The following is a 22,119-nucleotide window of genomic DNA, read 5'->3' on the forward strand; positions in this document are numbered from 1 at the left end:
CTTTTCAAATGTATTCATTTATGAACCAGTAGTTAGAAGTAGAAAAGTTCAAACAGAAACCACAAAGTTCATCTACAGCCACACCACACTGGATACGCCCAATCTCAACTGATCTTGGAAGCTAAGCAGTGTTGGGTCTGGTCAGTACTTGTATGGGAGACCACCTGGGAATACAAGGTGCTGTAGATATTTTTATACTGCCAACACCGTTCTGTTGATGCATTCCATTTTCAAACGTATTCATTTATTAACCAGTAGTTAGAAGTAGAAAAGTTCTAACAGAAACCACAAAGTTCATCTACAGCTACACCACACTGGATACGCCCAATCTCATCTGATCTTGGAAGCTAAGCAGTGTTGGGCCTGGTTAGTACTTGGATGGGAGACCACCTGGGAATACAAGGTGCTGTAGATATTTTTATACTGCCAACACCGTTCTGTTGATGCATTCCATTTTCAAACATATTCATTTATAAACCAGTAGTTAGAAGTAGAAAAGTTCTAACAGAAACCACAAAGCTCATCTACAGCCACATCACACTGGATATGCCCAATCTCATCTGTTCTTGGAAGCTAAGCAGTGTTGGGCCTGGTTAGTACTTGAATGGGAGACCACCTGGGAATACAAGGTGCTGTAGATAATTTTATACTGCCAACACCGTTCTGTTGATGCATTCCATTTTCAAACGTGTTCATTTATGAACCAGTAGTTAGAAGTAGAAAAGTTCTAACAGAAACCACAAAGTTCATCTACAGGCACACCACACTGGATACGCCCAATCTCATCTGATCTTGGAAGCTAAGCAGTGTTGGTCCTGGTTAGTACTTGGATGGGAGACCACCTGGGAATACAAGGTGCTGTAGATATTTTTATACTACCAACACCGTTCTGTTGATGCATTCCATTTTCAAACGTGTTCATTTATGAACCAGTAGTTAGAAGTAGAAAAGTTCTAACAGAAACCACAAAGTTCATCTACAGGCACACCACACTGGATACGCCCAATCTCATCTGATCTTGGAAGCTAAGCAGTGTTGGGCCTGGTTAGTACTTGGATGGGAGACCACCTGGGAATACAAGGTGCTGTAGATATTTTTATACTACCAACACCGTTCTGTTGATGCATTCCCTTTTCAAACGTGTTCATTTATGAACCAGTAGTTAGAAGTAGAAAAGTTCTAACAGAAACCATAAAGCTCATCTACAGCCACACCATACTGGATACGCCCAATCTCATCTGATCTTGGAAGCTAAGCAGTGTTGGGCCTGGTTAGTACTTGGATGGGAGACCACCTGGGAATACAAGGTGCTGTAGATAATTTTATACTGCCAACACAGTTCTGTTGATGCATTCCATTTTCAAACGTATTCATTTATGAACCAGTAGTTAGAAGTAGAAAAGTTCTAACAGAAACCACAAAGTTCATCTACAGCCACACCACACTGGATACGCCCAATCTCATCTGATCTTGGAAGCTAAGCAGTGTTGGGCCTGGATAGTACTTGGATGGGAGACCACCTGGGAATACAAGGTACTGTAGATATTTTTTTTTATACTGCCAACACCGTTCTGTTGATGCATTCCATTTTCAAACGTATTCATTTATGAACCAGTAGTTAGAAGTAGAAAAGTTCTAACAGAAACCACAAAGCTCATCTACAGCCACACCACACTGGATACGCCCAATCTCATCTGATCTTGGAAGCTAAGCAGTGTTGGGCCTGGTCAGTACTTGTATGGGAGACCACCTGGGAATACAAGGTGCTACTTGTATGGGAGACCACCTGGGAATACAAGGAGCTGTAGATATTTTTATACTGCCAACACCGTTCTGTTGATGCATTCCATTTTCAAACGTATTCATTTATTAACCAGTAGTTAGAAGTAGAAAAGTTCTAACAGAAACCACAAAGTTCATCTACAGCCACACCACACTGGATACGCCCAATCTCATCTGATCTTGGAAGCTAAGCAGTGTTGGGCCTGGTTAGTACTTGGATGGGAGACCATCTGGGAATACAAAGTGCTGTATATATTTTTATACTGCCAACACCGTTCTGTTGATGCATTCCATTTTCAAACGTATTCATTTATGAACCAGTAGTTAGAAGTAGAAAAGTTCTAACAGAAACCACATAGCTCATCTACAGCCACACCACACTGGATACGCCCAATCTCATCTGATCTTGGAAGCTAAACAGTGTTGGGCCTGGTTAGTACTTGGATGGGAGACCACCTGGGAATACAAGGTGCTGTAGATATTTTTATACTGCCAACACCGTTCTGTTGATGCATTCCATTTTCAAACGTATTCATTTATGAACCAGTAGTTAGAAGTAGAAAAGTTCTAACAGATACCATAAAGCTCATCTACAGCCACACCACACTAAATATGCCCAATCTTATCTGATCTTGGAAGCTAAACAGTGTTGGGCCTGGTTAGTACTTGGATGGGAGACCACCTGGGAATACAAGGTGCTGTAGATATTTTTATACTGCCAACACCGTTCTGTTGATGCATTCCATTTTCAAACGTATTCATTTATGAACCAGTAGTTAGAAGTAGAAAAGTTCTAACAGAAACCACAAAGCTCTTCTACAGCCACACCACACTGGATACGCCAAATCTCATCTGATCTTGGAAGCTAAGCAGTGTTGGGCCTGGTTAGTACTTGGATGGGAGACCATCTGGGAATACAAAGTGCTGTATATATTTTTTTACTGCCAACACCGTTCTGTTGATGCATTCCATTTTCAAACGTATTCATTTATGAACCAGTAGTTAGAAGTAGAAAAGTTCTAACAGAAACCACAAAACTCATATACTGTCACACCACACTGGATACGCCCAATCTCATCTCATCTGATCTAGGAAGCTAAGCAGTGTTGGGCATGGTTAGTACTTGGATGGGAGACCACCTGGGAATACAATGTGCTGTAGATATTTTTATACTACCAACACCGTTCTGTTGATGCATTCCATTTTCAAATGTATTCATTTATGAACCAGTAGTTAGAAGTAGAAAAGTTCTAACAGAAACCAGAAAGTTCATCTACAGCAACACCACACTGGATACGCCCAATCTCATCTGATCTTGGAAGCTAAGCAGTGTTGGGTCTGGTTAGCACTTGGATGGGAGACCACCTGGGAATACAATGTGCTGTAGATATTTTTATACTACCAACACCGTTCTGTTGATGCATTCCATTTTAAAACGTATTCATTTATGAACCGGTAGTTAGAAGTAGAAAAGTTCTAACAGAAACCAGAAAGTTCATCTACAGCAACACCACACTGGATACGCCCAATCTCATCTGATCTTGGAAGCTAAGCAGTGTTGGGTCTGGTTAGCACTTGGATGGGAGACCACCTGGGAATACAAGGTGCTGTAGATATTTTTATACTGCCAACACCGTTCTGTTGATGCATTCCATTTTCAAACGTATTCATTTATGAACCAGTAGTTAGAAGTAGAAAAGTTCTAACAGAAACCACTAAGCTCATCTACAGCCACACCACACTGGATACGCCCAATCTCATCTGATTTTGGAAGCTAAGCAGTGTTGGGCCTGGTTAGTACTTGGATGGGAGACCACCTGGGAATACAAGGTGCTGTAGATATTTTTTTTTATACTGCCAACACCGTTCTGTTGATGCATTCCATTTTCAAACGTATTCATTTATGAACCAGTAGTTAGAAGTAGAAAAGTTCTAACAGAAACCACAAAGCTCATCTACAGCCACACCACACTGGATACGCCCAATCTCATCTGATCTTGGAAGCCAAGCAGTGTTGGGCCTGGTTAGTACTTGGATGGGAGACCACCTGGGAATACAAGGTGCTGTAGATATTTTTATACTGCCAACACCGTTCTGTTGATGCATTCCATTTTCAAATGTATTCATTTATGAACCAGTAGTTAGAAGTAGAAAAGTTCTAACAGAAACCACAAAGCTCATCTACAGCCACACCACACTGGATACGCCCAATCTCATCTGATCTTGGAAGCTAAGCAGTGTTGGGCCTGGTTAGTACTTGGATGGGAGACCACCTGGGAATACAAGGTGCTGTAGATATTTTTATAATGCCAACACCGTTCTGTTGATGCATTCCATTTTCAAACGTATTCATTTATGAACCAGTAGTTAGAAGTAGAAAAGTTCTAACAGAAACCACTAAGCTCATCTACAGCCACACCACACTGGATACGCCCAATCTCATCTGATCTTGGAAGCTAAGCAGTGTTGGGCCTGGTTAGTACTTGGATGGGAGACCACCTGGGAATACAAGGTGCTGTAGATATTTTTTTTATACTGCCAACACCGTTCTGTTGATGCATTCCATCTTCAAACGTATTCATTTATGAACCAGTAGTTAGAAGTAGAAAAGTTCTAACAGAAACCACAAAGCTCATCTACAGCCACACCACACTGGATACGCCCAATCTCCTCTGATCTTGGAAGCTAAGCAGTGTTGTGCCTGGTTAGTACTTGGATGGGAGACCACCTGGGAATACAAGGTGCTGTAGATATTTTTATACTGCCAACACCGTTCTGTTGATGCATTCCATTTTCAAACGTATTCATTTATGAACCAGTAGTTAGAAGTAGAAAAGTTCTAAAAGAAACCACAAAGCTCATCTACAGCCACACCACACTGGATACGCCCAATCTCATCTGATCTTGGAAGCTAAGCAGTGTTGGGCCTGGTTAGTACTTGGATGGGAGACCACCTGGGAATACAAGGTGCTGTAGATATTTTTATACTGCCAACACCGTTCTGTTGATGCATTCCATTTTAAAACGTATTCATTTATGAACCAGTAGTTAGAAGTAGAAAAGTTCTAACAGAAACCTGAAATTTCATCTACAGCAACACCACACTGGATACGCCCAATCTTATCTGATCTTGGAAACTAAGCAGTGTTGGGCCTGGTTAGTACTTGGATGGGAGACCACCTGGGAATACAAGGTGCTGTAGATATTTTCATACTGCCAACACCGTTCTGTTGATGCATTCCATTTTCAAACGTATTCATTTATGAACCAGTAGTTAGAAGTAGAAAAGTTCTAACAGAAACCACAAAGTTAATCTACAGCCACACCACACTGGATACGCCCAATCTCATCTGATCTAGGAAGCTAAGCAGTGTTGGGCCTGGTTAGTACTTGGATGGGAGACCACCTGGGAATACAAGGTGCTGTAGATATTTTCATACTGCCAACACCGTTCTGTTGATGCATTCCATTTTCAAACGTATTCATTTATGAACCAGTAGTTAGAAGTAGAAAAGTTCTAACAGAAACCACAAAGCTCATCTACAGCCACACCATACTGGATACGCCCAATCTCATCTGATCTTGGAAGCTAAGCAGTGTTGGGCCTGGTTAGTACTTGGATGGGAGACCACCTGGGAATACAAGGTACTGTAGATATTTTTATACTGCCAACACCGTTCTGTTGATGCAATCCATTTTCAAACGTATTCATTTATGAACCAGTAGTTAGAAGTAGAAAAGTTCTAACAGAAACCATAAAGCTCATCTACAGCCACACCACACTGGATATGCCCAATCTCATCTGATCTTGTTAGCTAAGCAGTGTTGGGCCTGGTTAGTACTTGGATGGGAGACCACCTGGGAATACAAGGTGCTGTAGATATTTTTATACTACCAACACCATTCTGTTGATGCATTCCATTTTCAAATGTATTCATTTATGAACCAGTAGTTAGAAGTAGAAAAGTTCAAACAGAAACCACAAAGCTCATCTACAGCCACACCACACTGGATACGCCCAATCTCATCTGGTCTTGGAAGCTAAGCTGTGTTGCGCCTGGTTAGTACTTGGATGGGGGACCACATGGGAATACAAGGTGCTGTAGATATTTTTATACTGCCAACACCGTTCTGTTGATGCATTCCATTTTCAAACTTATTCATTTATGAACCAGTAGTTAGAAGTAGAAAAGTTCTAACAGAAACCACAAAGCTCATCTACAGCCACACCACACTGGATTCGCCCAATCTCATCTGATCTTGGAAGCTAAGCAGTGTATTGTGCCTGGTTAGTACTTGGATGGGAGACCACCTGGGAATACAAGGTGCTGTAGATATTTTTATACTGCCAACACCGTTCTGTTGATGCATTCCATTTTAAAACGTATTCATTTATGAACCAGTAGTTAGAAGTAGAAAAGTTCTAACAGAAACCAGAAAGTTCATCTACAGCCACACAACACTAGATACGCCCAATCTCATCTGATCTTGAAAGCTAAGCAGTGTTGGGCCTGGTTAGTACTTGGATGGGAAACCACCTGGGAATACAAGGTATTTTTATACTGCCAACACCATTCTGTTGATGCATTCCATTTTAAAAAGTATTCATTTATGAACCAGTAGTTAGAAGTAGAAAAGTTCTAACAAACCAGAAAGTTCATCTACAGCAACACCACACTGGATACGCCCAATCTCATCTGATCTTGGAAGCTAAGCAGTGTATTGTGCCTGGTTAGTACTTGGATGGGAGACCACCTGGGAATACAAGGTGCTGTAGATATTTTTATACTGCCAACACCGTTCTGTTGATGCATTCCATTTTCAAACGTATTCATTTATGAACCAGTAGTTAGATGTAGAAAAGTTCTAACAGAAACCACAAAGCTCATCTACAGCCACACCACACTGGATTCGCCCAATCTCATCTGATCTTGGAAGCTAAGCAGTGTATTGTGCCTGGTTAGTACTTGGATGGGAGACCACCTGGGAATACAAGGTGCTGTAGATATTTTTATACTGCCAACACCGTTCTGTTGATGCATTCCATTTTAAAACGTATTCATTTATGAACCAGTAGTTAGAAGTAGAAAAGTTCTCACAGAAACCAGAAAGTTCATCTACAGCCACACCACACTGGATACGCCCAATCTCATATGATCTTGGAAGCTAAGCAGTGTTGGGCCTGGATAGTACTTGGATGGGAGACCACCTGGGAATACAAGGTGCTGTAGATATTTTTATACTGCTAACACCGTTCTGTTGATGCATTCCATTTTCAAACGTATTCATTTATGAACCAGTAGTTAGAAGTAGAAAAGTTCAAACAGAAACCACAAAGGTCATCTACAGCTACACCACACTGGATACGCCCAATCTCATCTGATCTTGGAAGCTAAGCAGTGTTGGGCCTGGTTAGTACTTGGATGGGAGACCACCTGGGAATACAAGGTGCTGTAGATATTTTTATACTGCCAACACCGTTCTGTTGATGCATTCCATTTTAAAACGTATTCATTTATGAACCAGTAGTTAGAAGTAGAAAAGTTCTAACAGAAACTACTAAGCTCATCTACAGCCACACCACACTGGATACGCCCAATCTCATCTGATCTTGGAAGCTAAGCAGTGTTGGGCCTGGTTAGTACTTGGATGGGAGACCACCTGGGAATACAAGGTGCTGTAGATATTTTTATACTGCCAACACCGTTCTGTTGATGCATTCCATTTTCAAATGTATTCATTTATGAACCAGTAGTTAGAAGTAGAAAAGTACTAACAGAAATCATAAAGCTCTTCTACAGCCACACCACACTGGATATGCCCAATCTCATCTGATCTTGGAAGCTAAGCAGTGTTGGGCCTGGTTAGTACTTGGATGGGAGACCACCTGGGAATACAATGTGCTGTAGATATTTTTATACTGCCAACACCGTTCTGTTGATGCATTCCATTTTCAAACGTATTCATTTATGAACCAGTAGTTAGAAGTAGAAAAGTTCTAACTGAAACCACAAAGCTCATATACTGCCACACCACACTGGATACGCCCAATCTCATCTCATCTGATCTAGGAAGCTAAGCAGTGTTGGGCATGGTTAGTACTTGGATGGGAGACCACCTGGGAATACAATGTGCTGTAGATATTTTTATACTACCAACACCGTTCTGTTGATGCATTCCATTTTCAAACGTATTCATTTATGAACCAGTAGTTAGAAGTAGAAAAGTTCTAACAGAAACCATAAAGCTCATCTACAGCGACACCACACTGGATACGCCCAATCTCATCTGATCTTGGAAGCTAAGCAGTGTTGGGCCTGGTTAGTACTTGGATGGGAGACCACCTGGGAATACAAGGTGCTGTAGATATTTTTATACTACCAACACCGTTCTGTTGATGCATTCCATTTTCAAACGTATTCATTTATGAACCAGTAGTTAGAAGTAGAAAAGTTCTAACAGAAACCATAAAGCTCATCTACAGCCACACCACACTGGATATGCCCAATCTCATCTGATCTTGGAAGCCAAGCAGTGTTGGGCCTGGTTAGTACTTGGATGGGAGACCACCTGGGAATACAAGGTGCTGTAGATATTTTTATACTGCCAACACCGTTCTGTTGATGCATTCCATTTTCAAATGTATTCATTTATGAACCAGTAGTTAGTAGTAGAAAAGTTCAAACAGAAACCACAAAGCTCATCTACAGCCACACCACACTGGATACGCCCAATCTCATCTGATCTTGGAAACTAAGCAGTGTTGGGCCTGGTTAGTACTTGGATGGGAGACCACCTGGGAATACAAGGTGCTGTAGATATTTTTATACTGCCAACACCGTTCTGTTGATGCATTCCATTTTCAAACGTATTCATTTATGAACCAGTAGTTAGAAGTAGAAAAGTTCTAACAGAAACCACAATGCTCATCTACAGCCACACCACACTGGATACGCCCAATCTCATCTGATCTTGGAAGCTAAGTAGTGTTGGGCCTGGTTAGTACTTGGATGGGAGACCACCTGGGAATACAAGGTGCTATAGATATTTTTATACTGCCAACACCGTTCTGTTGATGCATTCCATTTTAAAACGTATTCATTTATGAACCGGTAGTTAGAAGTAGAAAAGTTCTAACAGAAACCAGAAAGTTCATCTACAGCCACACCACACTGGATACGCCCAATCTCATCTGATCTTGGAAGCTAAGCAGTGTTGGGCTTGGATAGTACTTGGATGGGAGACCACCTGGGAATACAAGGTGCTGTAGATATTTTTATACTGCTAACACCGTTCTGTTGATGCATTCCATTTTCAAACGTATTCATTTATGAACCAGTAGTTAGAAGTAGAAAAGTTCAAACAGAAACCACAAAGGTCATCTACAGCTACACCACACTGGATACGCCCAATCTCATCTGATCTTGGAAGCTAAGCAGTGTTGGGCCTGGTTAGTACTTGGATGGGAGACCACCTGGGAATACAAGGTGCTGTAGATATTTTTATACTGCCAACACCGTTCTGTTGATGCATTCCATTTTAAAACGTATTCATTTATGAACCAGTAGTTAGAAGTAGAAAAGTTCTAACAGAAACCACTAAGCTCATCTACAGCCACACCACACTGGATACGCCCAATCTCATCTGATCTTGGAAGCTAAGCAGTGTTGGGCCTGGTTAGTACTTGGATGGGAGACCACCTGGGAATACAAGGTGCTGTAGATATTTTTATACTGCCAACACCGTTCTGTTGATGCATTCCATTTTCAAATGTATTCATTTATGAACCAGTAGTTAGAAGTAGAAAAGTTCTAACAGAAACCATAAAGCTCATCTACAGCGACACCACACTGGATACGCCCAATCTCATCTGATCTTGGAAACTAAGCAGTGTTGGGCCTGGTTAGTACTTGGATGGGAGACCACCTGGGAATACAAGGTGCTGTAGATATTTTTATACTGCCAACACCGTTCTGTTGATGCATTCCATTTTAAAACGTATTCATTTATGAACCAGTAGTTAGAAGTAGAAAAGTTCTAACAGAAACCAGAAAGTTCATCTACAGCCACACAACACTAGATACGCCCAATCTCATCTGATCTTGAAAGCTAAGCAGTGTTGGGCCTGGTTAGTACTTGGATGGGAAACCACCTGGGAATACAAGGTATTTTTATACTGCCAACACCATTCTGTTGATGCATTCCATTTTAAAAAGTATTCATTTATGAACCAGTAGTTAGAAGTAGAAAAGTTCTAACAAACCAGAAAGTTCATCTACAGCAACACCACACTGGATACGCCCAATCTCATCTGATCTTGGAAGCTAAGCAGTGTATTGTGCCTGGTTAGTACTTGGATGGGAGACCACCTGGGAATACAAGGTGCTGTAGATATTTTTATACTGCCAACACCGTTCTGTTGATGCATTCCATTTTCAAACGTATTCATTTATGAACCAGTAGTTAGAAGTAGAAAAGTTCTAACAGAAACCACAAAGCTCATCTACAGCCACACCACACTGGATTCGCCCAATCTCATCTGATCTTGGAAGCTAAGCAGTGTATTGTGCCTGGTTAGTACTTGGATGGGAAACCACCTGGGAATACAAGGTGCTGTAGATATTTTTATACTGCCAACACCGTTCTGTTGATGCATTCCATTTTAAAACGTATTCATTTATGAACCAGTAGATAGAAGTAGAAAAGTTCTAACAGAAACCAGAAAGTTCATCTACAGCCACACCACACTGGATACGCCCAATCTCATCTGATCTTGGAAGCTAAGCAGTGTTGGGCCTGGTTAGTACTTGGATGGGAGACCACCTGGGAATACAAGGTGCTGTAGATATTTTTATACTGCCAACACCGTTCTGTTGATGCATTCCATTTTCAAATGTATTCATTTATGAACCAGTATTTAGAAGTAGAAAAGTTCTAACAGAAACCACAAAGCTTATCTACAGCCACACCATACTGGATACGCCCAATCTCATCTGATCTTGGAAGCTAAGCAGTGTTGGGCCTGGTTAGTACTTGGATGGGAGACCACCTGGGAATACAAGGTGCTGTAGATATTTTTATACTGCCAACACCGTTCTGTTGATGCATTCCAATGTAAAAAGTATTAATTTATGAACCAGTAGTTAGAAGTAGAAAAGTTCTAACAGAAACCACAAAGCTCATCTACAGCCACACCACACTGGATACGCCCAATCTCATCTGATCTTGGAAGCTAAGCAGTGTTGGGCCTGGTTAGTACTTGGATGGGAGACCACCTGGAAATACAAGGTGCTGTAGATATTTTTATACTGCCAACACCGTTTTGTTGATGCATTCCATTTTAAAACGTATTCATTTATGAACCAGTAGTTAGAAGTAGAAAAGTTCTAACAGAAACCACAAAGCTCATCTACAGCCACACCAGACTGGATACGCCTAATCTCATCTGATCTTGGAAGCGAAGCAGTGTTGGGCCTGGTTAGTACTTGGATGGGAGACCACCTGGGAATAGAAGGTGCTGTAGATATTTTTATACTGCCAACACCGTTCTGTTGATGCATTCCATTTTCAAACGTATTCATTTATGAACCAGTAGTTAGAAGTAGAAAAGTTCTAACAGAAACCACCAAGCTTATCTACAGCCACACCACACTGGATACGCCCAATCTCATCTGATCTTGGAAGCTAAGCAGTGTTGGGCCTGGTTAGTACTTGGAAGGGAGACCACCTGGGAATACAAGGTGCTGTAGATATTTTTATACTGCCAACACCGTTCTGTTGATGCATTCCATTTTCTAACGTATTCATTTATGAACCAGTAGTTAGAAGTAGAAAAGTTCTAACAGAAACCACAAAGCTCATCTACAGCAACACCACACTGGATACGCCCAATCTCATCTGATCTTGGAAGCTAAGCAGTGTTGGGCCTGGTTAGTACTTGGATGGGAGACCACCTGGGAATACAAGGTGCTGTAGATATTTTTATACTGCCAACACCGTTCTGTTGATGCATTCCATTTTAAAACGTATTCATTTATGAACCAGTATTTAGAAGTAGAAAAGTTCTAACAGAAACCACAAAGCTTATCTACAGCCACACCATACTGGATACGCCCAATCTCATCTGATCTTGGAAGCTAAGCAGTGTTGGGCCTGGTTAGTACTTGGATGGGAGACCACCTGGGAATACAAGGTGCTGTAGATATTTTTATACTGCCAACACCGTTCTGTTGATGCATTCCAATTTAAAACGTATTAATTTATGAACCAGTAGTTAGAAGTAGAAAAGTTCTAACAGAAACCACAAAGCTCATCTACAGCCACACCACACTGGATACGCCCAATCTCATCTGATCTTGGAAGCTAAGCAGTGTTGGGCCTGGTTAGTATTTTGATGGGAGACCACCTGGGAATACAAGGTGCTGTAGATATTTTTATACTGCCATCACCGTTCTGTTGATGCATTCCTTTTAAAACGTATTCATTTATGAACCAGTAGTTAGAAGTAGAAAAGTTCTAACAGAAACCACACAGCTCATCTACAGCCACACCAGACTGGATACACCCAAACTCATCTGATCTTGGAAGCTAAGCCGTGTTGGGCCTGGTTAGTACTTGGAGGGGAGACCACCTAGGAATACAAGGTGCTGTAGATATTTTTATACTGCCAACACCGTTCTGTTGATGCATTCCATTTTCAAACGTATTCATTTATGAACCAGTAGTTAGAAGTAGAAAAGTTCTAACAGAAACCACAAAGCTCATCTACAGCAACACCACACTGGATACGCCCAATCTCATCTGATCTTGGAAGCTAAGCAGTGTTGGGCCTGGTTAGTACTTGGATGGGAGACCACCTGGGAATACAAGGTGCTGTAGATATTTTTATACTGCCAACACCGTTCTGTTGATGCATTCCATTTTAAAACGTATTCATTTATGAACCAGTAGTTAGAAGTAGAAAAGTTCTAACAGAAACCACAAAGCTCATCTACAGCCACACTAGACTGGATACGCCCAATCTCATCTGATCTTGGAAGCTAAGCAATGTTGGGCCTGATTAGTACATGGATAGGAGACCACCTGGGAATACAAGGTGCTGTAGATATTTTTATACTGCCAACACCGTTCTGTTGATGCATTCCATTTTCAAACGTATTAATTTATGAACCCGTAGTTAGAAGTAGAAAAGTTCTAACAGAAACCACAAAGCTCATCTACAGCCACACCACACTTGATACGCCCAATCTCATCTGATCTTGGAAGCTAAGCAGTGTTGGGCCTGGTTAGTACTTGGATGGGAGACCACCTGGGAATACAAGGTGCTGTAGATATTTTTATACTGCCAACACCGTTCTGTTGATGCATTCCATTTTAAAACGTATTCATTTATGAACCAGTAGTTAGAAGTAGAAAAGTTCTAACAGAAACCACAAAGCTCATCTACAGCCACACTAGACTGGATACGCCCAATCTCATCTGATCTTGGAAGCTAAGCAATGTTGGGCCTGATTAGTACTTGGATAGGAGACCACCTGGGAATACAAGGTGCTGTAGATATTTTTATACTGCCAACACCGTTCTGTTGATGCATTCCATTTTCAAACGTATTAATTTATGAACCAGTAGTTAGAAGTAGAAAAGTTCTAACAGAAACCACAAAGCTCATCTACAGCCACACCACACTGGATACGCCCAATCTCATCTGATCTTGAAAGCTAAGCAGTGTTGGGCCTGGTTAGTACTTGGATGGGAGACCACCTGGGAATACAAGGTGCTGTAGATATTTTTATACTGCCAACACCGTTCTGTTGATGCATTCCATTTTAAAACGTATTCATTTATGAACCAGTAGTTAGAAGTAGAAAAGTTCTAACAGAAACCACAAAGCTCATCTACAGCCACACCAGACTGGATACGCCTAATCTCATCTGATCTTGGAAGCTAAGCAGTGTTGGGCCTGGTTAGTACTTGGATGGGAGACCACCTCGGAATACAAGGTGCTGTAGATATTTTTATACTGCCAACACCGTTCTGTTGATGCATTCCATTTTAAAACGTATTCATTTATGAACCAGTAGTTAGAAGTAGAAAAGTTCTAACAGAAACCACAAAGCTCATCTACAGCCACACCAGACTGGATACGCCCAATATCATCTGATCTTGGAAGCTAAGCAATGTTGGGCCTGGTTAGTACTTGGATAGGAGACCACCTGGGAATACAAGGTGCTGTAGATATTTTTATACTGCCAACACCTTTCTGTTGATGCATTCCATTTTCAAACGTATTAATTTATGAACCAGTAGTTAGAAGTAGAAAAGTTCTAACAGAAACCACAAAGCTCATCTACAGCCACACCACACTGGATACGCCCAATCTCACCTGATCTTGGAAGCTAAGCAGTGTTGGGCCTGGTTAGTACTTGGATGGGAGACCACCTGGGAATACAAGGTGCTGTAGATATTTTTATACTGCCAACACCGTTCTGTTGATGCATTCCATTTTAAAACGTATTCATTTATGAACCAGTAGTTAGAAGTAGAAAAGTTCTAACAGAAACCACAAAGCTCATCTACAGACACACCAGACTGGATACGCCTAATCTCATCTGATCTTGGAAGCTAAGCAGTGTTTGGCCTGGTTAGTATTTGGATGGGAGACCACCTGGGAATACAAGGTGCTGTAGATATTTTTATACTGCCAACACCGTTCTGTTGATGCATTCCATTTTCAAATGTATTCATTTATGAACCAGTATTTAGAAGTAGAAAAGTTCTAACAGAAACCACAAAGCTTATCTACAGCCACACCATACTGGATACGCCCATTCTCATCTGATCTTGGAAGCTAAGCAGTGTTGGGCCTGGTTAGTACTTGGATAGGAGACCACCTGGGAATACAAGGTGCTGTAGATATTTTTATACTGCCAACACCGTTCTGTTGATGCATTCCAATTTAAAACGTATTAATTTATGAACCAGTAGTTAGAAGTAGAAAAGTTCTAACAGAAACCACAAAGCTCATCTACAGCCACACCACACTGGATACGCCCAATCTCATCTGATCTTGGAAGCTAAGCAGTGTTGGGCCTGGTTAGTACTTGGATGGGAGACCACCTGGTAATACACGGTGCTGTAGATATTTTTATACTGCCAACACCGTTTTGTTGATGCATTCCATTTTAAAACGTATTCATTTATGAACCAGTAGTTAGAAGTAGAAAAGTTCTAACAGAAACCACAAAGCTCATCTACAGCCACACCAGACTGGATGCGCCTAATCTCATCTGATCTTGGAAGCGAAGCAGTGTTGGGCCTGGTTAGTACTTGGATGGGAGACCACCTGGGAATAGAAGGTGCTGTAGATATTTTTATACTGCCAACACCGTTCTGTTGATGCATTCCATTTTCAAACGTATTCATTTATGAACCAGTAGTTAGAAGTAGAAAAGTTCTAACAGAAACCACCAAGCTTATCTACAGCCACACCACACTGGATACGCCCAATCTCATCTGATCTTGGAAGCTAAGCAGTGTTGGGCCTGGTTAGTACTTGGATGGGAGACCACCTGGGAATACAAGGTGCTGTAGATATTTTTATACTGCCAACACCGTTCTGTTGATGCATTCCATTTTAAAACGTATTCATTTATGAACCAGTAGTTAGAAGTAGAAAAGTTCTAACAGAAACCACAAAGCTCATCTACAGCCACACTAGACTGCATACGCCCAATCTCATCTGATCTTGGAAGCTAAGCAATGTTGGGCCTGATTAGTACTTGGATAGGAGACCACCTGGGAATACAAGGTGTTGTAGATATTTTTATACTGCCAACACCGTTCTGTTGATGCATTCCATTTTCAAACGTATTAATTTATGAACCAGTAGTTAGAAGTAGAAAAGTTCTAACAGAAACCACAAAGCTCATCTACAGCCACACCACACTGGATACGCCCAATCTCATCTGATCTTGGAAGCTAAGCAGTGTTGGGCCTGGTTAGTACTTGGATGGGAGACCACCTGGGAATACAAGGTGCTGTAGATATTTTTATACTGCCAACACCGTTCTGTTGATGCATTCCATTTTAAAACGTATTCATTTATGAACCAGTAGTTAGAAGTAGAAAAGTTCTAACAGAAACCACAAAGCTTTTCTACAGCCACACCACACTGGATACGCCCAATCTCATCTGATCTTGGAAGCTAAGCAGTGTTGGGCCTGGTTAGTACTTGGATGGGAGACCACCTGGGAATACAAGGTGCTGTAGATATTTTTATACTGCCAACACCGTTCTGTTGATGCATTCCATTTTAAAACGTATTCATTTATGAACCAGTAGTTAGAAGTAGAAAAGTTCTAACAGAAACCACAAAGCTCATCTACAGCCACACCAGACTGGATACGCCTAATCTCATCTGATCTTGGAAGCGAAGCAGTGTTGGGCCTGGTTAGTACTTGGATGGGAGACCACCTGGGAATAGAAGGTGCTGTAGATATTTTTATTAGAGATGAGCGGATTCGGTTTTACTCGGTTTTACTCGGTTCTCAAAACGACATCTTATTGGCTCACGGATGTCACGTGTTTTGGATAGCCAATAAGATTCGGTTTTGAGAACCGAGTAAAACCGAGTAAAACCGAATCCGCTCATCTCTAATTTTTATACTGCCAACACCGTTTTGTTGATGCATTCCATTTTAAAACGTATTCATTTATGAACCAGTAGTTAGAAGTAGAAAAGTTCTAACAGAAACCACAAAGCTCATCTACAGCCACACCAGACTGGATACGCCTAATCTCATCTGATCTTGGAAGCTAAGCAGTGTTGGGCCTGGTTAGTACTTGGATGGGAGACCACCTGGGAATAGAAGGTGCTGTAGATATTTTTATACTGCCAACACCGTTCTGTTGATGCATTCCATTTTCAAATGTATTCATTTATGAACCAGTATTTAGAAGTAGAAAAGTTCTAACAGAAACCACAAAGCTTATCTACAGCCACACCATACTGGATACGCCCAATCTCATCTGATCTTGGAAGCTAAGCAGTGTTGGGCCTGGTTAGTACTTGGATGGGAGACCACCTGGGAATACAAGGTGCTGTAGATATTTTTATACTGCCAACAACGTTCTGTTGATGCATTCCATTTTCAAACTTATTCATTTATGAACCAGTAGTTAGAAGTAGAAAAGTTCTAACAGAAACCACAAAGCTCATCTACAGCCACACCACACTGGATACGCCCAATCTCATCTGATCTTGGAAGCTAAGCAGTGTTGGGCCTGGTTAGCACTTAGATGGGAGACCACCTGGGAATACAAGGTGCTGTAGATATTTTTATACTGCCAACACCGTTCTGTTGATGCATTCCATTTTCAAACGTATTCATTAATGAACCAGTAGTTAGAAGTAGAAAAGTTCTAACAGAAACCACAAAGGTCATCTACAGCCACACCACACTGGGTACGCCCAATCTCATCTGATATTGGAAGCTAAGCAGTGTTGGGCCTGGTTAGTACTTGGTTGGGAGACCACCTGGGAATACAAGGTGCTGTAGATATTTTTATACTGCCAACACCGTTCTGTTGATGCATTCCATTTTCAAACTTATTCATTTATGAACCAGTAGTTAGAAGTAGAAAAGTTCTAACAGAAACCACAAAGCTCATCTACAGCCACTCCACACTGGATACGCCCAATCTCATCAGATCTTGGAAGCTAAGCAGTGTTGGGCCTGGTTCGTACTTGGATGGGAGACCACCTGGGAATACAAGGTGCTGTAGATATTTTTATACTGCCAACACCGTTCTGTTGATGCATTCCATTTTCAAACGTATTCATTTATGAACCAGTAGTTAGAAGTAGAAAAGTTCTAACAGAAACCACAAAGGTCATCTACAGCCACACCACACTGAGTACGCCCAATCTCATCTGATATTGGAAGCTAAGCAGTGTTGGGCCTGGTTAGTACTTGGATAGGAGACCACCTGGGAATACAATGTGCTGTAGATATTTTTATACTGCCAACACCGTTCTGTTGATGCATTCCATTTTCAAATGTATTCATTTATGAACCAGTAGTTAGAAGTAGAAAAGTTCTAACAGAAACCACAAAGCTCATCTACAGCCACACCACACTGGATACGCCCAATCTCATCTGATCTTGGCAGCTTAGCAGTGTTGGGCCTGGTTAGTACTTGGATGGGAGACCACCTGGGAATACAAGGTGCTGTAGATATTTTTATACTGCCAACACCGTTCTGTTGATGCATTCCATTTTCAAACGTATTCATTTATGAACCAGTAGTTAGAAGTAGAAAAGATCTAACAGAAACCACAAAGCTCATCTACAGCCACACCACACTGGATACACCCAATCTCATCTGATCTTGGAAGCTAAGCAGTGTTGGGCCTGGTTAGTACATGGATGGGAGACCACCTGGGAATACAAGGTTCTGTAGATATTTTTATACTGCCAACACCGTTCTGTTGATGCATTCCATTTTCAAACGTATTCATTTATGAACCGGTAGTTAGAAGTAGAAAAGATCTAACAGAAACCCCAAAGCTCATCTACAGCCACACCACACTGGATACACCCATTCTCATCTGATCTTGGAAGCTAAGCAGTGTTGGGCCTGGTTAGTACTTGGATGGGAGACCACCTGGGAATACAAGGTGCTGTAGATATTTTTATACTGCCAACACCGTTCTGTTGATGCATTCCATTTTCAAACGTATTAATTTATGAACCAGTAGTTAGAAGTAGAAAAGTTCTAACAGAAACCACAAAGCTCATCTACAGCCACACCACACTGGATACACCCAAGCTCATCTGATCTTGGAAGCAAAGCAGTGTTGGGCCTGGTTAGTACTTGGATGGGAGACCACCTGGGAATACAAGGTGCTGTAGATACTTTTATACTGCCAACACCGTTCTGTTGATGCATTCCATTTTCAAACGTATTCATTTATGAACCAGTAGTAAGAAGTAGAAAAGTTCTAACAGAAACCACAAAGCTCATCTACAGCCAAGCCACATTGGATACGCCCAATCTCATCTGATCTTGGTAGCTAAGCAGTGTTTGGCCTGGTTAGTACTTGGATGGGATACCACCTGGGAATACAAGGTGCTGTAGATATTTTTATACTGCCAACACCGTTCTGTTGATGCATTCCATTTTCAAACGTATTCATTTATGAACCAGTAGTTAGAAGTAGAAAAGTTCTAACAGAAACCACAAAGCTCATCTACAGTCACACCACACTGGATACGCCCAATCTCATCTGATCTTGGAATCTAAGCAGTGTTGGGCCTGGTTAGTAGTTGGATGGGAGACCACCTGGGAATACAAGGTGCTGTAGATATTTTTATACTGCCAACACCGTTCTGTTGATGCATTCCATTTTCAAACGTACTCATTTATGAACCAGTAGTTAGAAGTAGAAAAGTTCTAACAGAAACCAGAAAGCTCATCTACAGCCACACCACACTGGATACGCCCAATCTCATCTGATCTTGGAAGCTAAGCAGTGTTGGGCCTGGTTAGTACTTGGATGGGAGAGCACCTTGGAATACAAGGTGCTGTAGATATTTTTTTACTGCCAACACCGTTCTGTTGATGTTTTCCATTTTCAAATGTATTAATTTATGAACCAGTAGTTAGAAGTAGAAAAGTTCTAACAGAAACCACAAAGCTCATCTACAGCCACACCACACTGGATACGCTCAATCTCATCTGATCTTGGAAGCTAAGCAGTGTTGGGCCTGGTTAGTACTTGGATGGGAGACCACCTGGGAATACAAGGTGCTGTAGATATTTTTATACTGCCAACACCATTCTGTTGATGCATTCCATTTTCAAACGTATTCATTTATGAACCTGTAGTTAGAAGTAGAAAAGTTCTAACAGTAACCACAAAGCTCATCTACAGCCATACCACATTGGATATGCCCAATCTCATCTGATCTTGGAAGCTAAGCAGTGTTGGACCTGGTTAGTACTTGGAAGGGAGCCCACCTGGGAATACAAGGTGCTGTAGATATTTTTATACTGCCAACACCGTTCTGTTGATGCATTCCATTTTCAAACGTATTCATTTATGAACCAGTAGTTAGAAGTAGAAAAGTTCTAACAGAAACCACAAAGCTCATCTACAGCCACACCACACTGGATACGCCCAATCTCATCTGATTTTGGAAGCTAAGCAGTGTTGGGCCTGGTTAGTACTTGGATGGGAGACCACCTGGGAATACAAGGTGCTGTAGATATTTTTATACTGCCAACACCGTTCTGTTGATGCATTCCATTTTCAAACGTATTCATTTATGAACCAGTAGTTAGAAGTAAAAAAGTTCTAACAGAAACCACAAAGCTCATCTACAGTCACAGCACACTGGATACGCCCAATCTCATCTGATCTTGGAATCTAAGCAGTGTTGGGCCTGGTTAGTAGTTGGATGGGAGACCACCTGGGAATACAAGGTGCTGTAGATATTTTTATACTGCCAACACCGTTCTGTTGATGCATTCCATTTTCAAACGTACTCATTTATGAACCAGTAGTTAGAAGTAGAAAAGTTCTAACAGAAACCACAAAGCTCATCTACAGCCACACCACACTGGATACGCCCAATCTCATCTGATCTTGGAAGCTTAGCAGTGTTGGGCCTGGTTAGTACTTGGATGGGAGACCACCTGGGAATACAAGGTGCTGTAGATATTTTTATACTGCCAACACCGTTCTGTTGATGCATTCCATTTTCAAACGTACTCATTTATGAACCAGTAGTTAGAAGTAGAAAAGTTCTAACAGAAACCACAAAGCTCATCTACAGCCACACCACACTGGATACGCCCAATCTCATCTGATCTTAGAAGCTAAGCAGTGTTGGGCCTGGTTAGCACTTAGATGGGAGACCGCCTGGGAATACAAGGTGCTGTAGATATTTTTATACTGCCAACACCGTTCTGTTGATGCATTCCATTTTCAAACGTATTCATTAATGAACCAGTAGTTAGAAGTAGAAAAGTTCTAACAGAAACCACAAAGGTCATCTACAGCCACACCACACTGGGTACGCCCAATCTCATCTGATATTGGAAGCTAAGCAGTGTTGGGCCTGGTTAGTACTTGGATGGGAGACCACCTGGGAATACAAGGTGCTGTAGATATTTTTATACTGCCAACACCGTTCTGTTGATGCATTCCATTTTCAAACTTATTCATTTATGAACCAGTAGTTAGAAGTAGAAAAGTTCTAACAGAAACCACAAAGCTCATCTACAGCCACTCCACACTGGATACGCCCAATCTCATCAGATCTTGGAAGCTAAGCAGTGTTGGGCCTGGTTCGTACTTGGATGGGAGACCACCTGGGAATACAAGGTGCTGTAGATATTTTTATACTGCCAACACCGTTCTGTTGATGCATTCCATTTTCAAACGTATTCATTTATGAACCAGTAGTTAGAAGTAGAAAAGTTCTAACAGAAACCACAAAGCTCATCTACATCCAAACCACACTGGATACGCCCAATCTCATCTGATCTTGGAAGCTAAGCAGTGTTGTTCCTGGTTAGTACTTGGATGGGAGAGCACCTGGGAATACAAGGTGCTGTAGATATTTTTATACTGCCAACACCGTTCTGTTGATGCATTCCATTTTCAAACGTATTCATTTATGAACCAGTAGTTAGAAGTAGAAAAGTTCTAACAGAAACCACAAAGCTCATCTACAGCCACACCACACTGGATACGCCCAATCTCATCTGATCTTGGAAACTAAGCAGTGTTGTGCCTGGTTAGTACTTGGATGGGAGACCACCTGGGAATACAAGGTGCTGTAGATATTTTAATACTGCCAACACCGTTCTGTTGATGCATTCCATTTTCAAACGTATTCATTTATGAACCAGTAGTTAGAAGTAGAAAAGTTCTAACAGAAACCACAAAGGTCATCTACAGCCACACCACACTGAGTACGCCCAATCTCATCTGATATTGGAAGCTAAGCAGTGTTGGGCCTGGTTAGTACTTGGATAGGAGACCACCTGGGAATACAATGTGCTGTAGATATTTTTATACTGCCAACACCGTTCTGTTGATGCATTCCATTTTCAAATGTATTCATTTATGAACCAGTAGTTAGAAGTAGAAAAGTTCTAACAGAAATCACAAAGCTCATCTACAGCCACACCACACTGGATACACCCAATCTCATCTGATCTTGGAAGCTAAGCAGTGTTGGGCCTGGTTAGTACTCGGATGGGAGACCACCTGGGAATACAAGGTGCTGTAGATATTTTTATACTGCCAACACCGTTCTGTTGATG

The 22,119-nt window shown here is 41.4% G+C and overlaps 56 non-coding genes and 41 pseudogenes across 56 annotated transcripts; all 97 read left to right on the plus strand.

Annotated features, from left to right (window-relative positions):
• The first annotated feature begins 70 nt into the window (after positions 1-70).
• On the plus strand, positions 71-189 carry LOC134890331 (5S ribosomal RNA; annotated as a pseudogene).
• A 107-nt stretch (positions 190-296) lies between these two features.
• LOC135058397 (5S ribosomal RNA) lies at positions 297-415 on the plus strand. The gene has a single exon (XR_010244826.1). It is a non-coding gene; the product is annotated as a 5S ribosomal RNA (ribosomal RNA).
• A 107-nt stretch (positions 416-522) lies between these two features.
• LOC134888807 (5S ribosomal RNA) lies at positions 523-641 on the plus strand (annotated as a pseudogene).
• Positions 642-748: 107 nt separating this feature from the next.
• LOC134885188 (5S ribosomal RNA) lies at positions 749-867 on the plus strand. Its single transcript, XR_010169309.1, has one exon. It is a non-coding gene; the product is annotated as a 5S ribosomal RNA (ribosomal RNA).
• Positions 868-974: 107 nt separating this feature from the next.
• LOC135064193 (5S ribosomal RNA) lies at positions 975-1,093 on the plus strand. Its single transcript, XR_010250506.1, has one exon. It is a non-coding gene; the product is annotated as a 5S ribosomal RNA (ribosomal RNA).
• A 107-nt stretch (positions 1,094-1,200) lies between these two features.
• Positions 1,201-1,319, plus strand: LOC135059322 (5S ribosomal RNA). The gene has a single exon (XR_010245729.1). It is a non-coding gene; the product is annotated as a 5S ribosomal RNA (ribosomal RNA).
• Positions 1,320-1,426: 107 nt separating this feature from the next.
• On the plus strand, positions 1,427-1,545 carry LOC135061801 (5S ribosomal RNA). The gene has a single exon (XR_010248170.1). It is a non-coding gene; the product is annotated as a 5S ribosomal RNA (ribosomal RNA).
• A 111-nt stretch (positions 1,546-1,656) lies between these two features.
• LOC134895606 (5S ribosomal RNA) lies at positions 1,657-1,775 on the plus strand (annotated as a pseudogene).
• A 143-nt stretch (positions 1,776-1,918) lies between these two features.
• LOC134886410 (5S ribosomal RNA) lies at positions 1,919-2,037 on the plus strand. Its single transcript, XR_010170493.1, has one exon. It is a non-coding gene; the product is annotated as a 5S ribosomal RNA (ribosomal RNA).
• A 107-nt stretch (positions 2,038-2,144) lies between these two features.
• On the plus strand, positions 2,145-2,263 carry LOC134902004 (5S ribosomal RNA). Its single transcript, XR_010175479.1, has one exon. It is a non-coding gene; the product is annotated as a 5S ribosomal RNA (ribosomal RNA).
• A 107-nt stretch (positions 2,264-2,370) lies between these two features.
• Positions 2,371-2,489, plus strand: LOC134890132 (5S ribosomal RNA; annotated as a pseudogene).
• A 107-nt stretch (positions 2,490-2,596) lies between these two features.
• Positions 2,597-2,715, plus strand: LOC134893532 (5S ribosomal RNA; annotated as a pseudogene).
• Positions 2,716-2,822: 107 nt separating this feature from the next.
• Positions 2,823-2,946, plus strand: LOC134895785 (5S ribosomal RNA; annotated as a pseudogene).
• A 107-nt stretch (positions 2,947-3,053) lies between these two features.
• On the plus strand, positions 3,054-3,172 carry LOC134894105 (5S ribosomal RNA; annotated as a pseudogene).
• A 107-nt stretch (positions 3,173-3,279) lies between these two features.
• On the plus strand, positions 3,280-3,398 carry LOC134890261 (5S ribosomal RNA; annotated as a pseudogene).
• A 107-nt stretch (positions 3,399-3,505) lies between these two features.
• On the plus strand, positions 3,506-3,624 carry LOC135062778 (5S ribosomal RNA). Its single transcript, XR_010249122.1, has one exon. It is a non-coding gene; the product is annotated as a 5S ribosomal RNA (ribosomal RNA).
• A 111-nt stretch (positions 3,625-3,735) lies between these two features.
• On the plus strand, positions 3,736-3,854 carry LOC135060304 (5S ribosomal RNA). Its single transcript, XR_010246693.1, has one exon. It is a non-coding gene; the product is annotated as a 5S ribosomal RNA (ribosomal RNA).
• A 107-nt stretch (positions 3,855-3,961) lies between these two features.
• On the plus strand, positions 3,962-4,080 carry LOC135063762 (5S ribosomal RNA). Its single transcript, XR_010250085.1, has one exon. It is a non-coding gene; the product is annotated as a 5S ribosomal RNA (ribosomal RNA).
• Positions 4,081-4,187: 107 nt separating this feature from the next.
• Positions 4,188-4,306, plus strand: LOC135063773 (5S ribosomal RNA). The gene has a single exon (XR_010250096.1). It is a non-coding gene; the product is annotated as a 5S ribosomal RNA (ribosomal RNA).
• A 110-nt stretch (positions 4,307-4,416) lies between these two features.
• On the plus strand, positions 4,417-4,535 carry LOC134886979 (5S ribosomal RNA; annotated as a pseudogene).
• Positions 4,536-4,642: 107 nt separating this feature from the next.
• On the plus strand, positions 4,643-4,761 carry LOC135063785 (5S ribosomal RNA). Its single transcript, XR_010250108.1, has one exon. It is a non-coding gene; the product is annotated as a 5S ribosomal RNA (ribosomal RNA).
• A 107-nt stretch (positions 4,762-4,868) lies between these two features.
• Positions 4,869-4,987, plus strand: LOC134889303 (5S ribosomal RNA; annotated as a pseudogene).
• A 107-nt stretch (positions 4,988-5,094) lies between these two features.
• On the plus strand, positions 5,095-5,213 carry LOC135065432 (5S ribosomal RNA). Its single transcript, XR_010251716.1, has one exon. It is a non-coding gene; the product is annotated as a 5S ribosomal RNA (ribosomal RNA).
• A 107-nt stretch (positions 5,214-5,320) lies between these two features.
• Positions 5,321-5,439, plus strand: LOC135066058 (5S ribosomal RNA). Its single transcript, XR_010252318.1, has one exon. It is a non-coding gene; the product is annotated as a 5S ribosomal RNA (ribosomal RNA).
• Positions 5,440-5,546: 107 nt separating this feature from the next.
• Positions 5,547-5,665, plus strand: LOC134886433 (5S ribosomal RNA). Its single transcript, XR_010170515.1, has one exon. It is a non-coding gene; the product is annotated as a 5S ribosomal RNA (ribosomal RNA).
• A 107-nt stretch (positions 5,666-5,772) lies between these two features.
• LOC134891847 (5S ribosomal RNA) lies at positions 5,773-5,891 on the plus strand (annotated as a pseudogene).
• Positions 5,892-5,998: 107 nt separating this feature from the next.
• Positions 5,999-6,119, plus strand: LOC134893330 (5S ribosomal RNA; annotated as a pseudogene).
• A 107-nt stretch (positions 6,120-6,226) lies between these two features.
• LOC134898517 (5S ribosomal RNA) lies at positions 6,227-6,346 on the plus strand (annotated as a pseudogene).
• Positions 6,347-6,441: 95 nt separating this feature from the next.
• LOC134893538 (5S ribosomal RNA) lies at positions 6,442-6,562 on the plus strand (annotated as a pseudogene).
• Positions 6,563-6,669: 107 nt separating this feature from the next.
• On the plus strand, positions 6,670-6,790 carry LOC134893331 (5S ribosomal RNA; annotated as a pseudogene).
• Positions 6,791-6,897: 107 nt separating this feature from the next.
• On the plus strand, positions 6,898-7,016 carry LOC135060614 (5S ribosomal RNA). The gene has a single exon (XR_010247007.1). It is a non-coding gene; the product is annotated as a 5S ribosomal RNA (ribosomal RNA).
• Positions 7,017-7,123: 107 nt separating this feature from the next.
• On the plus strand, positions 7,124-7,242 carry LOC135058399 (5S ribosomal RNA). The gene has a single exon (XR_010244828.1). It is a non-coding gene; the product is annotated as a 5S ribosomal RNA (ribosomal RNA).
• Positions 7,243-7,349: 107 nt separating this feature from the next.
• On the plus strand, positions 7,350-7,468 carry LOC135063797 (5S ribosomal RNA). Its single transcript, XR_010250121.1, has one exon. It is a non-coding gene; the product is annotated as a 5S ribosomal RNA (ribosomal RNA).
• A 107-nt stretch (positions 7,469-7,575) lies between these two features.
• On the plus strand, positions 7,576-7,694 carry LOC134887194 (5S ribosomal RNA; annotated as a pseudogene).
• Positions 7,695-7,801: 107 nt separating this feature from the next.
• LOC134895433 (5S ribosomal RNA) lies at positions 7,802-7,925 on the plus strand (annotated as a pseudogene).
• A 107-nt stretch (positions 7,926-8,032) lies between these two features.
• Positions 8,033-8,151, plus strand: LOC135059573 (5S ribosomal RNA). Its single transcript, XR_010245974.1, has one exon. It is a non-coding gene; the product is annotated as a 5S ribosomal RNA (ribosomal RNA).
• Positions 8,152-8,258: 107 nt separating this feature from the next.
• Positions 8,259-8,377, plus strand: LOC135065070 (5S ribosomal RNA). Its single transcript, XR_010251361.1, has one exon. It is a non-coding gene; the product is annotated as a 5S ribosomal RNA (ribosomal RNA).
• A 107-nt stretch (positions 8,378-8,484) lies between these two features.
• LOC135064794 (5S ribosomal RNA) lies at positions 8,485-8,603 on the plus strand. Its single transcript, XR_010251095.1, has one exon. It is a non-coding gene; the product is annotated as a 5S ribosomal RNA (ribosomal RNA).
• Positions 8,604-8,710: 107 nt separating this feature from the next.
• LOC135069428 (5S ribosomal RNA) lies at positions 8,711-8,829 on the plus strand. Its single transcript, XR_010255609.1, has one exon. It is a non-coding gene; the product is annotated as a 5S ribosomal RNA (ribosomal RNA).
• Positions 8,830-8,936: 107 nt separating this feature from the next.
• LOC135059289 (5S ribosomal RNA) lies at positions 8,937-9,055 on the plus strand. The gene has a single exon (XR_010245698.1). It is a non-coding gene; the product is annotated as a 5S ribosomal RNA (ribosomal RNA).
• Positions 9,056-9,162: 107 nt separating this feature from the next.
• Positions 9,163-9,281, plus strand: LOC135058400 (5S ribosomal RNA). The gene has a single exon (XR_010244829.1). It is a non-coding gene; the product is annotated as a 5S ribosomal RNA (ribosomal RNA).
• Positions 9,282-9,388: 107 nt separating this feature from the next.
• Positions 9,389-9,507, plus strand: LOC135063809 (5S ribosomal RNA). The gene has a single exon (XR_010250132.1). It is a non-coding gene; the product is annotated as a 5S ribosomal RNA (ribosomal RNA).
• A 107-nt stretch (positions 9,508-9,614) lies between these two features.
• LOC135069688 (5S ribosomal RNA) lies at positions 9,615-9,733 on the plus strand. Its single transcript, XR_010255865.1, has one exon. It is a non-coding gene; the product is annotated as a 5S ribosomal RNA (ribosomal RNA).
• Positions 9,734-9,840: 107 nt separating this feature from the next.
• On the plus strand, positions 9,841-9,960 carry LOC134898518 (5S ribosomal RNA; annotated as a pseudogene).
• Positions 9,961-10,055: 95 nt separating this feature from the next.
• LOC134893539 (5S ribosomal RNA) lies at positions 10,056-10,176 on the plus strand (annotated as a pseudogene).
• A 107-nt stretch (positions 10,177-10,283) lies between these two features.
• On the plus strand, positions 10,284-10,404 carry LOC134894435 (5S ribosomal RNA; annotated as a pseudogene).
• A 107-nt stretch (positions 10,405-10,511) lies between these two features.
• On the plus strand, positions 10,512-10,630 carry LOC135063821 (5S ribosomal RNA). Its single transcript, XR_010250144.1, has one exon. It is a non-coding gene; the product is annotated as a 5S ribosomal RNA (ribosomal RNA).
• Positions 10,631-10,737: 107 nt separating this feature from the next.
• LOC135059323 (5S ribosomal RNA) lies at positions 10,738-10,856 on the plus strand. The gene has a single exon (XR_010245730.1). It is a non-coding gene; the product is annotated as a 5S ribosomal RNA (ribosomal RNA).
• Positions 10,857-10,963: 107 nt separating this feature from the next.
• LOC135063488 (5S ribosomal RNA) lies at positions 10,964-11,082 on the plus strand. The gene has a single exon (XR_010249817.1). It is a non-coding gene; the product is annotated as a 5S ribosomal RNA (ribosomal RNA).
• Positions 11,083-11,189: 107 nt separating this feature from the next.
• LOC134891693 (5S ribosomal RNA) lies at positions 11,190-11,308 on the plus strand (annotated as a pseudogene).
• Positions 11,309-11,415: 107 nt separating this feature from the next.
• LOC135061541 (5S ribosomal RNA) lies at positions 11,416-11,534 on the plus strand. The gene has a single exon (XR_010247917.1). It is a non-coding gene; the product is annotated as a 5S ribosomal RNA (ribosomal RNA).
• A 107-nt stretch (positions 11,535-11,641) lies between these two features.
• LOC135059656 (5S ribosomal RNA) lies at positions 11,642-11,760 on the plus strand. The gene has a single exon (XR_010246052.1). It is a non-coding gene; the product is annotated as a 5S ribosomal RNA (ribosomal RNA).
• A 107-nt stretch (positions 11,761-11,867) lies between these two features.
• On the plus strand, positions 11,868-11,986 carry LOC135059324 (5S ribosomal RNA). The gene has a single exon (XR_010245731.1). It is a non-coding gene; the product is annotated as a 5S ribosomal RNA (ribosomal RNA).
• A 107-nt stretch (positions 11,987-12,093) lies between these two features.
• On the plus strand, positions 12,094-12,212 carry LOC135063744 (5S ribosomal RNA). The gene has a single exon (XR_010250067.1). It is a non-coding gene; the product is annotated as a 5S ribosomal RNA (ribosomal RNA).
• Positions 12,213-12,318: 106 nt separating this feature from the next.
• Positions 12,319-12,437, plus strand: LOC134894179 (5S ribosomal RNA; annotated as a pseudogene).
• Positions 12,438-12,544: 107 nt separating this feature from the next.
• On the plus strand, positions 12,545-12,663 carry LOC135059657 (5S ribosomal RNA). Its single transcript, XR_010246053.1, has one exon. It is a non-coding gene; the product is annotated as a 5S ribosomal RNA (ribosomal RNA).
• Positions 12,664-12,770: 107 nt separating this feature from the next.
• Positions 12,771-12,889, plus strand: LOC134895652 (5S ribosomal RNA; annotated as a pseudogene).
• A 107-nt stretch (positions 12,890-12,996) lies between these two features.
• On the plus strand, positions 12,997-13,115 carry LOC135058949 (5S ribosomal RNA). The gene has a single exon (XR_010245369.1). It is a non-coding gene; the product is annotated as a 5S ribosomal RNA (ribosomal RNA).
• A 107-nt stretch (positions 13,116-13,222) lies between these two features.
• Positions 13,223-13,341, plus strand: LOC134893872 (5S ribosomal RNA; annotated as a pseudogene).
• A 107-nt stretch (positions 13,342-13,448) lies between these two features.
• Positions 13,449-13,567, plus strand: LOC135061590 (5S ribosomal RNA). The gene has a single exon (XR_010247968.1). It is a non-coding gene; the product is annotated as a 5S ribosomal RNA (ribosomal RNA).
• A 107-nt stretch (positions 13,568-13,674) lies between these two features.
• On the plus strand, positions 13,675-13,793 carry LOC134889150 (5S ribosomal RNA; annotated as a pseudogene).
• A 107-nt stretch (positions 13,794-13,900) lies between these two features.
• LOC134895343 (5S ribosomal RNA) lies at positions 13,901-14,019 on the plus strand (annotated as a pseudogene).
• A 107-nt stretch (positions 14,020-14,126) lies between these two features.
• On the plus strand, positions 14,127-14,245 carry LOC135063308 (5S ribosomal RNA). Its single transcript, XR_010249643.1, has one exon. It is a non-coding gene; the product is annotated as a 5S ribosomal RNA (ribosomal RNA).
• A 107-nt stretch (positions 14,246-14,352) lies between these two features.
• LOC134895882 (5S ribosomal RNA) lies at positions 14,353-14,471 on the plus strand (annotated as a pseudogene).
• Positions 14,472-14,578: 107 nt separating this feature from the next.
• LOC134889628 (5S ribosomal RNA) lies at positions 14,579-14,697 on the plus strand (annotated as a pseudogene).
• Positions 14,698-14,804: 107 nt separating this feature from the next.
• LOC135069227 (5S ribosomal RNA) lies at positions 14,805-14,923 on the plus strand. Its single transcript, XR_010255414.1, has one exon. It is a non-coding gene; the product is annotated as a 5S ribosomal RNA (ribosomal RNA).
• Positions 14,924-15,030: 107 nt separating this feature from the next.
• On the plus strand, positions 15,031-15,149 carry LOC134890965 (5S ribosomal RNA; annotated as a pseudogene).
• A 107-nt stretch (positions 15,150-15,256) lies between these two features.
• On the plus strand, positions 15,257-15,375 carry LOC135063832 (5S ribosomal RNA). The gene has a single exon (XR_010250155.1). It is a non-coding gene; the product is annotated as a 5S ribosomal RNA (ribosomal RNA).
• Positions 15,376-15,482: 107 nt separating this feature from the next.
• LOC134895552 (5S ribosomal RNA) lies at positions 15,483-15,601 on the plus strand (annotated as a pseudogene).
• A 107-nt stretch (positions 15,602-15,708) lies between these two features.
• On the plus strand, positions 15,709-15,827 carry LOC135063844 (5S ribosomal RNA). The gene has a single exon (XR_010250166.1). It is a non-coding gene; the product is annotated as a 5S ribosomal RNA (ribosomal RNA).
• Positions 15,828-15,934: 107 nt separating this feature from the next.
• On the plus strand, positions 15,935-16,053 carry LOC135059537 (5S ribosomal RNA). The gene has a single exon (XR_010245939.1). It is a non-coding gene; the product is annotated as a 5S ribosomal RNA (ribosomal RNA).
• A 107-nt stretch (positions 16,054-16,160) lies between these two features.
• LOC134891694 (5S ribosomal RNA) lies at positions 16,161-16,279 on the plus strand (annotated as a pseudogene).
• Positions 16,280-16,545: 266 nt separating this feature from the next.
• On the plus strand, positions 16,546-16,664 carry LOC134889562 (5S ribosomal RNA; annotated as a pseudogene).
• A 107-nt stretch (positions 16,665-16,771) lies between these two features.
• On the plus strand, positions 16,772-16,890 carry LOC135059325 (5S ribosomal RNA). The gene has a single exon (XR_010245732.1). It is a non-coding gene; the product is annotated as a 5S ribosomal RNA (ribosomal RNA).
• Positions 16,891-16,997: 107 nt separating this feature from the next.
• LOC135070417 (5S ribosomal RNA) lies at positions 16,998-17,116 on the plus strand. The gene has a single exon (XR_010256583.1). It is a non-coding gene; the product is annotated as a 5S ribosomal RNA (ribosomal RNA).
• Positions 17,117-17,223: 107 nt separating this feature from the next.
• LOC134885413 (5S ribosomal RNA) lies at positions 17,224-17,342 on the plus strand. The gene has a single exon (XR_010169528.1). It is a non-coding gene; the product is annotated as a 5S ribosomal RNA (ribosomal RNA).
• A 107-nt stretch (positions 17,343-17,449) lies between these two features.
• LOC135067211 (5S ribosomal RNA) lies at positions 17,450-17,568 on the plus strand. The gene has a single exon (XR_010253433.1). It is a non-coding gene; the product is annotated as a 5S ribosomal RNA (ribosomal RNA).
• A 107-nt stretch (positions 17,569-17,675) lies between these two features.
• On the plus strand, positions 17,676-17,794 carry LOC134893574 (5S ribosomal RNA; annotated as a pseudogene).
• A 107-nt stretch (positions 17,795-17,901) lies between these two features.
• LOC135069773 (5S ribosomal RNA) lies at positions 17,902-18,020 on the plus strand. Its single transcript, XR_010255955.1, has one exon. It is a non-coding gene; the product is annotated as a 5S ribosomal RNA (ribosomal RNA).
• Positions 18,021-18,127: 107 nt separating this feature from the next.
• On the plus strand, positions 18,128-18,246 carry LOC135070084 (5S ribosomal RNA). The gene has a single exon (XR_010256259.1). It is a non-coding gene; the product is annotated as a 5S ribosomal RNA (ribosomal RNA).
• A 107-nt stretch (positions 18,247-18,353) lies between these two features.
• LOC135061663 (5S ribosomal RNA) lies at positions 18,354-18,472 on the plus strand. The gene has a single exon (XR_010248038.1). It is a non-coding gene; the product is annotated as a 5S ribosomal RNA (ribosomal RNA).
• A 107-nt stretch (positions 18,473-18,579) lies between these two features.
• Positions 18,580-18,698, plus strand: LOC135066649 (5S ribosomal RNA). Its single transcript, XR_010252892.1, has one exon. It is a non-coding gene; the product is annotated as a 5S ribosomal RNA (ribosomal RNA).
• A 107-nt stretch (positions 18,699-18,805) lies between these two features.
• Positions 18,806-18,924, plus strand: LOC134892348 (5S ribosomal RNA; annotated as a pseudogene).
• A 107-nt stretch (positions 18,925-19,031) lies between these two features.
• On the plus strand, positions 19,032-19,150 carry LOC134887444 (5S ribosomal RNA; annotated as a pseudogene).
• Positions 19,151-19,257: 107 nt separating this feature from the next.
• Positions 19,258-19,376, plus strand: LOC134886554 (5S ribosomal RNA). The gene has a single exon (XR_010170634.1). It is a non-coding gene; the product is annotated as a 5S ribosomal RNA (ribosomal RNA).
• Positions 19,377-19,483: 107 nt separating this feature from the next.
• LOC135059296 (5S ribosomal RNA) lies at positions 19,484-19,602 on the plus strand. Its single transcript, XR_010245704.1, has one exon. It is a non-coding gene; the product is annotated as a 5S ribosomal RNA (ribosomal RNA).
• Positions 19,603-19,709: 107 nt separating this feature from the next.
• Positions 19,710-19,828, plus strand: LOC134887415 (5S ribosomal RNA; annotated as a pseudogene).
• Positions 19,829-19,935: 107 nt separating this feature from the next.
• LOC135062780 (5S ribosomal RNA) lies at positions 19,936-20,054 on the plus strand. Its single transcript, XR_010249123.1, has one exon. It is a non-coding gene; the product is annotated as a 5S ribosomal RNA (ribosomal RNA).
• A 107-nt stretch (positions 20,055-20,161) lies between these two features.
• LOC134893032 (5S ribosomal RNA) lies at positions 20,162-20,280 on the plus strand (annotated as a pseudogene).
• A 107-nt stretch (positions 20,281-20,387) lies between these two features.
• On the plus strand, positions 20,388-20,506 carry LOC135066283 (5S ribosomal RNA). Its single transcript, XR_010252535.1, has one exon. It is a non-coding gene; the product is annotated as a 5S ribosomal RNA (ribosomal RNA).
• Positions 20,507-20,613: 107 nt separating this feature from the next.
• Positions 20,614-20,732, plus strand: LOC134890594 (5S ribosomal RNA; annotated as a pseudogene).
• Positions 20,733-20,839: 107 nt separating this feature from the next.
• Positions 20,840-20,958, plus strand: LOC135069402 (5S ribosomal RNA). Its single transcript, XR_010255584.1, has one exon. It is a non-coding gene; the product is annotated as a 5S ribosomal RNA (ribosomal RNA).
• Positions 20,959-21,065: 107 nt separating this feature from the next.
• LOC135067212 (5S ribosomal RNA) lies at positions 21,066-21,184 on the plus strand. The gene has a single exon (XR_010253434.1). It is a non-coding gene; the product is annotated as a 5S ribosomal RNA (ribosomal RNA).
• A 107-nt stretch (positions 21,185-21,291) lies between these two features.
• LOC134895642 (5S ribosomal RNA) lies at positions 21,292-21,410 on the plus strand (annotated as a pseudogene).
• Positions 21,411-21,517: 107 nt separating this feature from the next.
• LOC134888275 (5S ribosomal RNA) lies at positions 21,518-21,636 on the plus strand (annotated as a pseudogene).
• Positions 21,637-21,743: 107 nt separating this feature from the next.
• On the plus strand, positions 21,744-21,862 carry LOC134893575 (5S ribosomal RNA; annotated as a pseudogene).
• A 107-nt stretch (positions 21,863-21,969) lies between these two features.
• On the plus strand, positions 21,970-22,088 carry LOC134900873 (5S ribosomal RNA). The gene has a single exon (XR_010174375.1). It is a non-coding gene; the product is annotated as a 5S ribosomal RNA (ribosomal RNA).
• Positions 22,089-22,119: the final 31 nt, after the last annotated feature.

The sequence above is a fragment of the Pseudophryne corroboree genome, chromosome 3 (assembly GCF_028390025.1).
Source record: "Pseudophryne corroboree isolate aPseCor3 chromosome 3, aPseCor3.hap2, whole genome shotgun sequence".
NCBI lineage: Eukaryota > Metazoa > Chordata > Amphibia > Anura > Myobatrachidae > Pseudophryne > Pseudophryne corroboree.